The 10,602-nt window shown below is 34.8% G+C and overlaps 1 protein-coding gene and 1 long non-coding RNA gene across 2 annotated transcripts in view; one reads left to right on the forward strand and one right to left on the reverse strand.

The window, feature by feature from the left end:
• The window catches only part of LOC139962409 (protein mago nashi homolog), a 183,793-nt gene that overhangs the window by 91,489 nt on the left and 81,702 nt on the right, over nt 1-10,602 (forward strand). The gene's annotated exons all lie outside the window — the stretch shown is intronic.
• The window catches only part of LOC139962829 (uncharacterized), a 44,300-nt gene that overhangs the window by 7,862 nt on the left and 25,836 nt on the right, over nt 1-10,602 (reverse strand). Inside the window, exon 2 of the long non-coding RNA XR_011791378.1 lies at nt 6,494-6,564. This is a non-coding gene — a long non-coding RNA (uncharacterized lncRNA). The remainder of the gene's footprint in view (nt 1-6,493; nt 6,565-10,602) is intronic.

Raw genomic sequence — 10,602 nt, forward strand, 5'->3', positions numbered from 1 at the left:
AGCGATGGACGATTACCGTCGACCGTCAAATACTTGATGAATACTAATGATCACAGACAATTACTGAAAGTCGATGACGATTGTTGACGAACAATGGCGAGTCCGACAACTGTCTTGTCAAATACGTATATAACCCTACTTACTATACTGACGAATACAAGCGACTAATAATGACTACAGATGAACACCGAAAATCGATGATGATGTTGACGTCGAATGGCGATTCCGACAACTAGCTTGTCAAATACTTATCCCTGACGGCCATTGATCCATGTCGACTACGGACGACTCTTAAAACCGATGACGATTGTTGACCACAAATGGCGATTCCCACAACGATCTTGTCAAAGACTTATCCAACGGTCATGGATCCTTAACGACTTCAGACGACCAATAGCGACCACTAATGACTTACAGACGACAACTAAATCGATAACGATTGTTGACGACAAATGGCGAGTCCGACCACTATCTTTGCAAATACTTATACAGCGGCCATTGAGGCCCTGACGACTACTGACGAACACTGTTGACTACTAGTGACTACAGTCGATGACGATTGTTGACGACCCCAGTCGACATCCAACTCATATCCTATTAACTACGCATAACCCATGGCGCCCGAGCACCGAGAACCCGAGCACCGATGGCCATAGAGGACCACTTAACACTAAGGACGACTGTTGACAACCACTGGCATTACAGAAGACCTCCCCAGCCACCCCACCCCCCCCCTCCATCGACGATCATAGATCCTCTGGCGACTACCAAGGAACAGCGACAACAGCTGATCGCTAACGATCAGATTTAAATTAATAGAGTACAGAACAATTCTTCTTTCTGATTAGATTTATCGGTTAAGTTGCTGAGGGACTAGAACCAAGGTATAACTTCCCTCTCAAACAAACCGGCATTTACCCCCTACACCCCTACACCCCTACACCCGCCCCCCCCCCCCACCGCCATTTCATAATACGTACCGGGCAAACGGCGGTTTTCAATATCGTAACAACTGTGGTGTATATTACACCAATATTATGTTTAAATTAGAGCACACTGAAGAGACGTGAAGTGCATTGCCATCATTTTTCGGGGTTTGTTTTCTAGAAAAAGAGCAACTACTTTTAATTTAATAATTAAAATAATTTACAAAAATAAGCGAAAATATAGTAACTTATCCTGAGGGTAAAAACTTGAGGTACAGACCCTGATTTCTGTTGTATTTGCCTAGAGCGGCTTTCAAGAAAGATGCCAGTGGTTTACTATCATACCAGTACAAAAATCTCAGAGAAAATATTTCCTATCCTTTTGAACTATAGCAGAGAACAAACAACAAATTCACTTAAAAAAGTGCGGGCGGTGTTCACACAGTTCTTTTTTTATTTCAGAAACTACGGTCTTGGTTCCATTCAGAATTTCACATGATGAAACAGAAAGTTTAATTTGTTTTATCAGATATAATTAAGATAACATTCAACTCATCCCTCGAAAGTTATTTAAAACACAATTATATATAATACAACAAAGTGGTTAGGTATGCATCAGCTAACCGAATGAGCAAAACCAGGTCAAACTATATATTGTATGCGACCCTTTAAGCAAAAACGTAAAACCATAACTCTCAAATGTCGTGTGAATGGGGTTGTCATGCATTTTATCAATATGTGATATCAAAGAACCACAAAGAGGAACAACCCACCCCCCCCCCAACCCTCCACTACCCATTGTTTTTGTATTACTCAAAATGTTAAGGTGATTTAAACAGTATTGAAATTGAAACCGCTGCAGTGATTTAAACTTGTTAGGGACTTTGGCATTTTACACTCAGCATTTGCAAAATCTTTATTACAGAAAATAAATTAAACATTGTAATAAATATATAAACAAAAGCATTAGCAAAAAGCAAACGATTTAGACAGGAAGTAATGATATGTTGTAGAAATATAAGAAACCATGGGCTTGTGCGGGTGGGTGTGGGTGGAGTGTAGGTGGATGTGGTGTGGTTTGGTGGGCTAAAGGAGGGATGGGGTTATTTGTAAATCAGTGTATATCATGAAGCAATGTGTGGCAAGTGTCACTCAATCCGATTTGTAACCTCCGCGTCTTAGAGAAAGCACTTTGAGACCTACTGCTGGTATAAAGCGCTATATAAAAGTGGATTATTATTATTATTATTATTAGTATTATAGGAGTGTTAGCTCAGTGTTTAACGCCGATGCTTTACAATCATAAGGTCCCCGGTTCGAGTCACTCCCAGAGTAATGTATATGTCGTCCAGTTATACAGAGTTGTTGACAATTGACAATTAATAATCATGGACGTTAAATATGAATGTAAGAGACTGACTTCGGTCAGCTTGCGGCTTTGATAAGCCAATGAGGCTTCTTCGCGAGTTCCCGCTTACAGGAGGATCTAAATACAGTATGTTGATTAACGGGTCAAGTCTTGCACTTGCAAATGTCTATATGTATTTTCTCTTAAGGAAGTTATGCGTGGTACCCGGCTGCCACTGTCTTTCCATTTGCGCCAGATACACTGCATTTTTTTATTTCTCAAAGGAACTTAATCTGAGATCAATGTTTAACGTCTGCTCATTGTTACCTTGGCAACGATCAATATATTCCATAGAAACCAAAGTTAAAGTCGTCAAAGTGACACCTTTTAATCTGATTTTATTCACAAACGCAGACTCACACACACAGACTCACCCACGCAGACGCACACACAAATAAAGACAACTTGTGATTTTTTTTTTTGTCTCTTTGACTTTAGTTAAAAGCGAAAATCATTATTGACAAATTTAACGCATTATGAAAAAAAAAGTATAAAAAAAAAATAAAAAAATAAACGATCGTGAGAAAACCTAAAGCTGACAAACTTTTACAAACAGTGGAACCCGGAGCAACGCCGGTCTATCGATCAATAAAAATTGGTGTTCTGGTTTCATTGAGTTACTAGTCATAGGCTACGCAGTGATTATGACGTTTTAATACCAGACATTATTTGTATTTTTTATACATATATTTTATTTTAAATAAATAGTGGCAGTATGGTACCGTACATAACATATGCTACGATTAAACACGCCTTAGTACTAGTCGGCTTGAAATGACTTAATGTCTAGATAGAGTATACCATACACAAATATTTGAAAACGAACGTGTAATGATCACGCCCTCACTTTATACTGTACGTGCAAATTCACCAGGTGTAATATGTGCACTGTTTGGTTCACATAAATATATACCATATATACCAAATATATATATAGATATAGATAGATATAGATATATATAGATAGATATAGATAGATATATATGTATAGATGTACATGTATATAGATAGATAGATATATATATATATATATAAAAACTGGTATTTCTTTTCTGTAAAACAGATATTAATATATATATATATATATATATATATTTATATATATATATATATATATATATATATATATATATATATATAGAGAGAGATGTGTGTGTGTGTTTTTTTTTCATTCGTTTGTTCAGAATTTGTGTAGTTTTGATGGTACCGGCAGGTTATATATATATCTACTTTTTAGTTTTATTATATTTGACAAATGCGATATTTGTGTTTTTATAATTGTTATGATTATTATTTTTTAATTTAATTGAAAGATTATGAAGCACCATGCATCATCGAATTCAATGTGGAATCTTGAGGGAGATGTAAACTAATTTTTTTTTTGTCGTCTGTAATATAAATTCTTGCTTTTGTAAAACATTTAATATTCAACCACAAGTCTTTTCTGTAATAAATTTTATTTTGTTAAATGTTTGAGTCCGCCCCCCCCCCCCTCTTTACTATGATGGTAAAGAATGTTCAGCAAAAGGGGTGAAACATGGAATTTTGCAATAGGCTCAGGTTCCGCGGACCGCATATGTAGGGTTTTCAAATCCTTCTCTTGGGTTAAGGAGGAGGGGGGGGGGACGCCGAAAAAATGTTCGACGCGAGCCCCACTTTACCCACCTGTGATGTTAAGGTTAGGTCTACCAGATTTTGACGTTTCTACCTACACAACCAACTACCACATTAATTTCGTTTGGTATTTGTGTAATATTGTGACCTCGACTGATGACTAGTCTTGCTTTGCTAATTATAAAATTGTGATTGCCTAACTGTCTATATATCCAGGAAGTTCTCAATATATGCGACCCTCGAGAGAGGGGGGGGGGGGAGGGGGTGAACAGTCACTATAAAGATTGCAATCCGGTCTACAAGAAATGAAAGAGAATCACAATCTTGCACCAAGCGGGTAAATATGCGCAACCATGTGTCTGTATGGCTTTGGGTATGGGTACCCTATACCAGTCTATATCATGTACATTGTTTAATGTAGGTATGTTGAGAGTTTTAATCTCTCTGGGCTTTTCTTCCAACCAATGTTTTTTACATGTTCACGTAGAACATGTTGTGGGAACCCCTGCCTGTTCTACACTGACTTTTTCTCGGAAAACGAGTTTACTGATGGGCAGTTTCACTAATAGAACCACATTTTAATCTTAAGAAACACTTAGCGGAATAAACAGGAAGCTATAACATTTACAAAAACTTCCCTCGTTAGTTAGTTGTATATCGTTACAGAAATGGACAATACTGTAATTAAGAAACTGGTAGATATATGGAGATGATCACAAATTTTTCAAAATCGTGCAAAAAAAAAAAAAAAAATTTAAAAATCTAAATTATTTGACAGTTTCGGAATATAGTTTCAAATGGCGCTCGTAAGTATGTGTCTTCTCAATTAATATGTATAACCCCTTACACAAAGAAAACATCATTCAAATAAATGGTTTATTTAAGCAGAATTGAATATTATGTTTTATTTGGAGGTGTTATAACGTGTGATGTGGCGCTACAATACACACAAATTTCTATGGTATACGGTGTTAAAATAAACAAAACTAATGCGGAAGTAATCCTTTCCTATCGGTTATTTCTGCTTTTGAGGAACCGTTTTACATTACATCCTTTTTCTTCCTTGCTTGTTATGTTTTCATATCATTCAAACTAAGTTGGTCAATGTAAAGTGAATTTTCCGTCTGTCATAGTGGTTAGGAACATATACAGTAATTAACATAGTCGTACAGACATATTTGTGTCATGTAATGCATATGGAGCATATTTGTAAATAAGGTGCTATCGATTGAATGTGACAAACATTAAAATAATGATAACTACACACATGCTGCGGGATTCATCGATTGGACAAATTATATTTCATTTTTTAACACCACACTGCAGGGAGAAGGATAGCCACATTAAATGATACATGTTTTATAATATTAATTTTTTTGGTGAATGTATGTATGTAAGTATGTGTGTGTGTACGTACGTATGTATGTTTGTATGTATGTATGTAGCAAATAATAATATGGCATCATATTGTCATTGACTAACCAGACGGGAAACTCATTGTCCACGTAAAGATCTTTTATGCTTATATAAGTATATGTATTGACTTCTATATAAGCCTACATTACACGATAAAACCATTAAAATGTCTAATAATATATCTAACTTGACACTAATCTATACATAAACAAATTAAAATTATAGTTATTTTCATCGTGAGAAAATATTTGCTTTTAAAAGTTATGGATATAGAGAAAACAAAATCTTTAAATCGAATTGCAATTGATCAATTTCATCTTGTACCTCTATATATTGTTTTTTTCAGTTTTCAATATTATTTTCAATTTTCAACATGTTAAGTGCGAGTTCGTCAGTGAGAGTTTACGGTAATATATTTGCTACCGTACTTCAATATTTCGTCGCCAGTACAATTTCTCATACCAGTGTAAAAGCCAAGACAAGAGTAAAATTGCAGAACACAGTTAAATTTTCATCTTGAAACCAACTTGAACTACATTGCCACAGGTATAGTATCAATAATAATAGCATCGAAACGTCTGTACAAAATCTACTCGTAGTCATCGTAAAATAAGCTTGAAATTACACGACCATTATATATGACGATTATATATGACAAACGCATGTGACTTAACGCTATAACGAACGTATATGACTTAATGCAATAACAAATTTATGTAACTTGACGCAATAACAAAGTTTCGATATGCAGTAACAAAGTTATATGACTTTATGCAATATAACAAAGTTATATGACTTTGTGCTTTATAACAAAGTTATATGACTTTATGCTATATAAAACAGTTACATGACTTTATGCTATATAAAAAAGTTACATGACTTTATGCTATATAACAAAGTTATATGACTTTATGCTATATAACAAAGTTATATGCCTTTATGCTATAACAAAGTTATATGACTTTATGCTATAGGTCTATAACAAAGTTATATGACTTTATGCTATAGGTCTATAACGAAGTTATATGACTTTATGCTTTATAACAAAGTTATATGACTTATATATGCTATATAGCAGAATTTATAGAATTTCAAGCACTATGCATGTGATACCATGTTGAGAACTTACCGAATTTATTTCCAACGGCTTATAAGGGCCCACGTTGAATGTACATCACATGTTAAAACGAGATATCTACACTGCACCGAAAGATTCAGATAAGAAAAAACAAAATTAGAATGGAATTTGATATATTTAGTCGACTTGAATGTACTAAGCCTTTTAAAAATTTAACCGTCCTGCCACAAACCTAACAGGCCTTGGAAATCAATGATTTCACTCACCTCCCCCCCCCCCCTTTTTTTTTGTGTGTGTGAAATATTCTTGATTCAGCGAGTGAACACCTCCAATGTAAAGCATCTCATTAGTTTTCAGACCTGAAGCACTCACTATTAAATATTCTTCGTAGACTAAAAGCAAAGAATAAAAAAGTATGCCAAATGATTAATTTTTACAGGAAATATTTTTGTTCCCCGAAATCGTTGTTTTCCTGACTAGTCAACGACGGAGGTTTATTAACCAAGGAACTATTTTCACCCTCTTTTCTTTTCTTTTCTTTTCTTCTCTTTCCACAGGAGTTATAGCTTAACACGTTAATACTTGTGGGAACCTGACAGCCGTTAAGTGGGACCGAATTTATGAGGCAATGTGTTTAACTGTGCGTTACTTTTCTACATGCGGGCAGGTCTATACCCGTACAGACAGTGCTTGTGCTCACAAACTTAAAACAAGATCAAGTAGAAGAAAGGAGAAAAACTTTAAGAGAACAACTGTTAGAGGGCGGATATTAAATTTCCAATACTTAAAAAGAAAAAGGAAAAGAAAGAAAGAAAAACCAAACGGGATGACCATTTCCTTATATATCGCCTTCAATATTGCTTGTTAATTCCTTTGTTATGGTATTGTCCGTATAGTGAAGTGTTTTCAATGCGGTTCGCAAACAGGCGTCTGCCCATATGCAGTTTTTCTATACGAGTTGCTGAAAGGCTGAAAGGCCCAAAAAAAAATAACAACAACAAAATAGAGAGAAGTATAGTCATGTCCAATACTGTCACATTGTCGACATTAAAGAAACTAAGAGTACATGATGCGTCAATTACACGTCCTTGATAAGCCAAGCATTTTATCCTATAACATGAAGAAAGAAAAGAAGATAGAACAAAAAAGACGAAAAGGGTGGGTAATATGAGGATCATAGACGAAGATTTTGCGGACAGTGACGAAGAAAGGGGTTATATTCTTGAATCCATTGAAAGGTATAAATATATATATATATATATATCTATATATATATATATATATATATATATATATATATATATATGTATACATTGCCTAGCGGGGCAGGCGGTCTGCCGTTTCCGTGAATGTTACACGCGCGCTATTGTGCGTGCCCCATGTGCCCGCGTCAACATGTGTTCCTTTTGTTAGGAAATTCCCACACACCATGACTGAATACATGCGTTTTTGCCTTATTCTTTAAGTTGTGTGTGTGTGTGTGTGCAAAGGGGATTTTAAAATCTGTAAGTTTTCTAATCGGGGATTTAAAACAATGAAATATGTCTTAGACAAAATATAAGAATAAAGAAAGAGAGAGAGAGAGAGAAAGTAATCTTTATGAAATAAAATTAATAAGAATTCAGGGTTAAATTTTGTAAAGAGAGAGAAAGAGTGTGTGTGTGTGTGAGAAAGAAACGTAAGTTTGTTTAATAACGTGACTAAATTGTCTTGGTTAAAATAATTTGGTTAAGTATTGTGTAAACAAGACTATGTTTTTACGGCATACAGTCAAAGTAATTAAGTTTGAACACGAAACACTGAAGATATAGCATCTATTTTCAATATATGGTTAAGTCGTCTGGAGACGTAATGTACATACACATATGTTAGGACAATGTTGTTAATTCTTGGTTACGAAAATTTAATAGACACAAAAGAGAGAAAAGAGGGGGGGGGTGGGGGCGCGTTCTGTAGTGTAATATCATGTCAATAACTTTAACTATAACGAGCATCAAAAATGATAAGGTCGCTGAGAATATGTGGGTTATGGGGACGTATGTCATATAATATATACATTTATTACCAGATATGTCGAGGGCCGGGACGGGCAGACTGTAATACCAAAATCTTTATCCCATATTTTTGCGGGCCTCCTTATTCACCACATGCCCGGGGCTGGTAGCTCTTGACCCCTCCCCCACTCGCCAGGCCTTTTTTTACTACATAAAAGTAAGGACTTTGCTTGGCATTTTAAAAGAGAACATTCATGTCAATAACAACCAAAACTGAGTATATGTTTAATTTGATCGAAATTCCAGTGACATCAACTTTACCTTAGCAACGGTCTGCGAGCGCCATCTTATAGAGAGAATTGAAATTGAAGTCCATCAAAGCTTTAGAATTATTTTTTTTACTGATTACTTTCCATCTTGTGGGGGGGGGGGGGGCTATGTTCAATCAGATATACTGTAGTTGAGATGATTTATAGCAACCATGCACTTTGTGATATCTCGTTGTCTTTTCATTGCTACAGTTTCAGTGTTATGATAGCTTATAATATGTACAGTGTATGTTATGTTAGGCTATACTATAGGCTGTAAAATACAATACATCAGTCTAAACATTAGCCGAAGTTTACTTTACAGTTATTTCACAACAATATAGGCCTACACCTTTATCTCATTATCCTGGGGAAACGTTCTTCTGAGGAGAGAATGTTACTGTTACCGATAAAAAAAAAATGGTTCAACTTTGAAGCAAAAGTAGCATCAAAACCAGAGGACATTTCATCCTATTCGATGCTAAACTTTGAAGGATGTACCGTTAGGTAGAAGTAACTTTCACTCCCGAAAGAATAATCATCGACGCAATCTTATTCCCATAATTTCCCCAATTGACTATATTGCCCCCAAAAAATCTACCAAACTTTTTCAAGACTAATAAAAATTACTGACAGCTGTTCTACACAAACAAAATCATAACTAAACTAAACTAAAATATAAATTTGTGAAAAGTAGTTCCAACTTATTTTTTTATGTCAACACTGTTTATCCTTGAATTTCATAAGATATTTATTGTTTGTTGTACTCCGTAATGGAATGAGCTAATCTCTAAAGTTAATAACTTTCAAGTTTAAAATCCATCTTTATTCCATAATTATAAAGTCATTATCTCAACCAACTAATATTATTAATTCAACATTTTTATTCTGAATCAAGCCAATTTGTTTCTTCTCCAGCTAACAATATAATTATTAGTTTTGTGTTAATGTGTGTGGTTGTTTGGTTTTTACTATTTCTACTTATAATTTAATACTGTCTCTGTATATACTTATCTTCTTCAATGTAAAAGTGAAACAGATGGGCAATAACTTGCGATAATTCTCCTCTTGTTTGTCTGTAAAATAGTCCGCTTTTCTCTCTCCACCTCTCCATCTATTACTCTCTCTCTCTCCTTTTGGCTTTCATAACTAAGGCCTTGCAACATTTTTAATCTCGTATCTTGTCTGCAACCTTAAGAAACGTCCACCCTATATTTGAAACCAGCATTGCTTCGCTATATCCTGACAAATTAAGTTTGCGTTAGAAATTGAGAAGCAGTCAATTAAGCGCCTCGCCTCTAATTGCTATTACCCTTAAAAGTTTTGGAAACACGAAAAAAGGTGTCAAACCCCTTCACGGGTTCTACGTATATCATAACCACAAGAGGTAATTAGATTCTTATTAACCAAATCAAAACATCATTCTTTTTCTCTTTAAATTTATTCCATTGTGGACAGAGAAATTAGGCATAGGTTAGTTGCGTGATTAATCGTAAAAAAAAAAAAAAAAAAAAAAAAAAAGATAAAAAAGTGATGTTGAGTAAATTTTAAGTTCTGTCTAACCGTTTTTTTTTATCTCTCTATTTTTTTGTAATTTCCATCAGCTGACGACTTTGAAGGATCGGTGCTTAATTACAGAAAAGGACAAAGTTTGCTCTCACATATGGCGACCTCGTTAACCCAGCTCAGAATCTGCGTGTTCTTCTGGTTCTTCTGGTTATATATCAAATATATATTTAGTTTATACATGAAGGTCCAACAATTAATATTGCACTCATATCTTAATTTGATGTTAGTTAATCTGTCAGGAAAGGTTTTAAGTGTCGAGGTGAGGTTAAAAGTCGATATCAAACAGTGG

The sequence above is a fragment of the Apostichopus japonicus genome, chromosome 21 (assembly GCF_037975245.1).
Source record: "Apostichopus japonicus isolate 1M-3 chromosome 21, ASM3797524v1, whole genome shotgun sequence".
Classification (NCBI taxonomy): Eukaryota; Metazoa; Echinodermata; class Holothuroidea; order Aspidochirotida; family Stichopodidae; genus Apostichopus; species Apostichopus japonicus.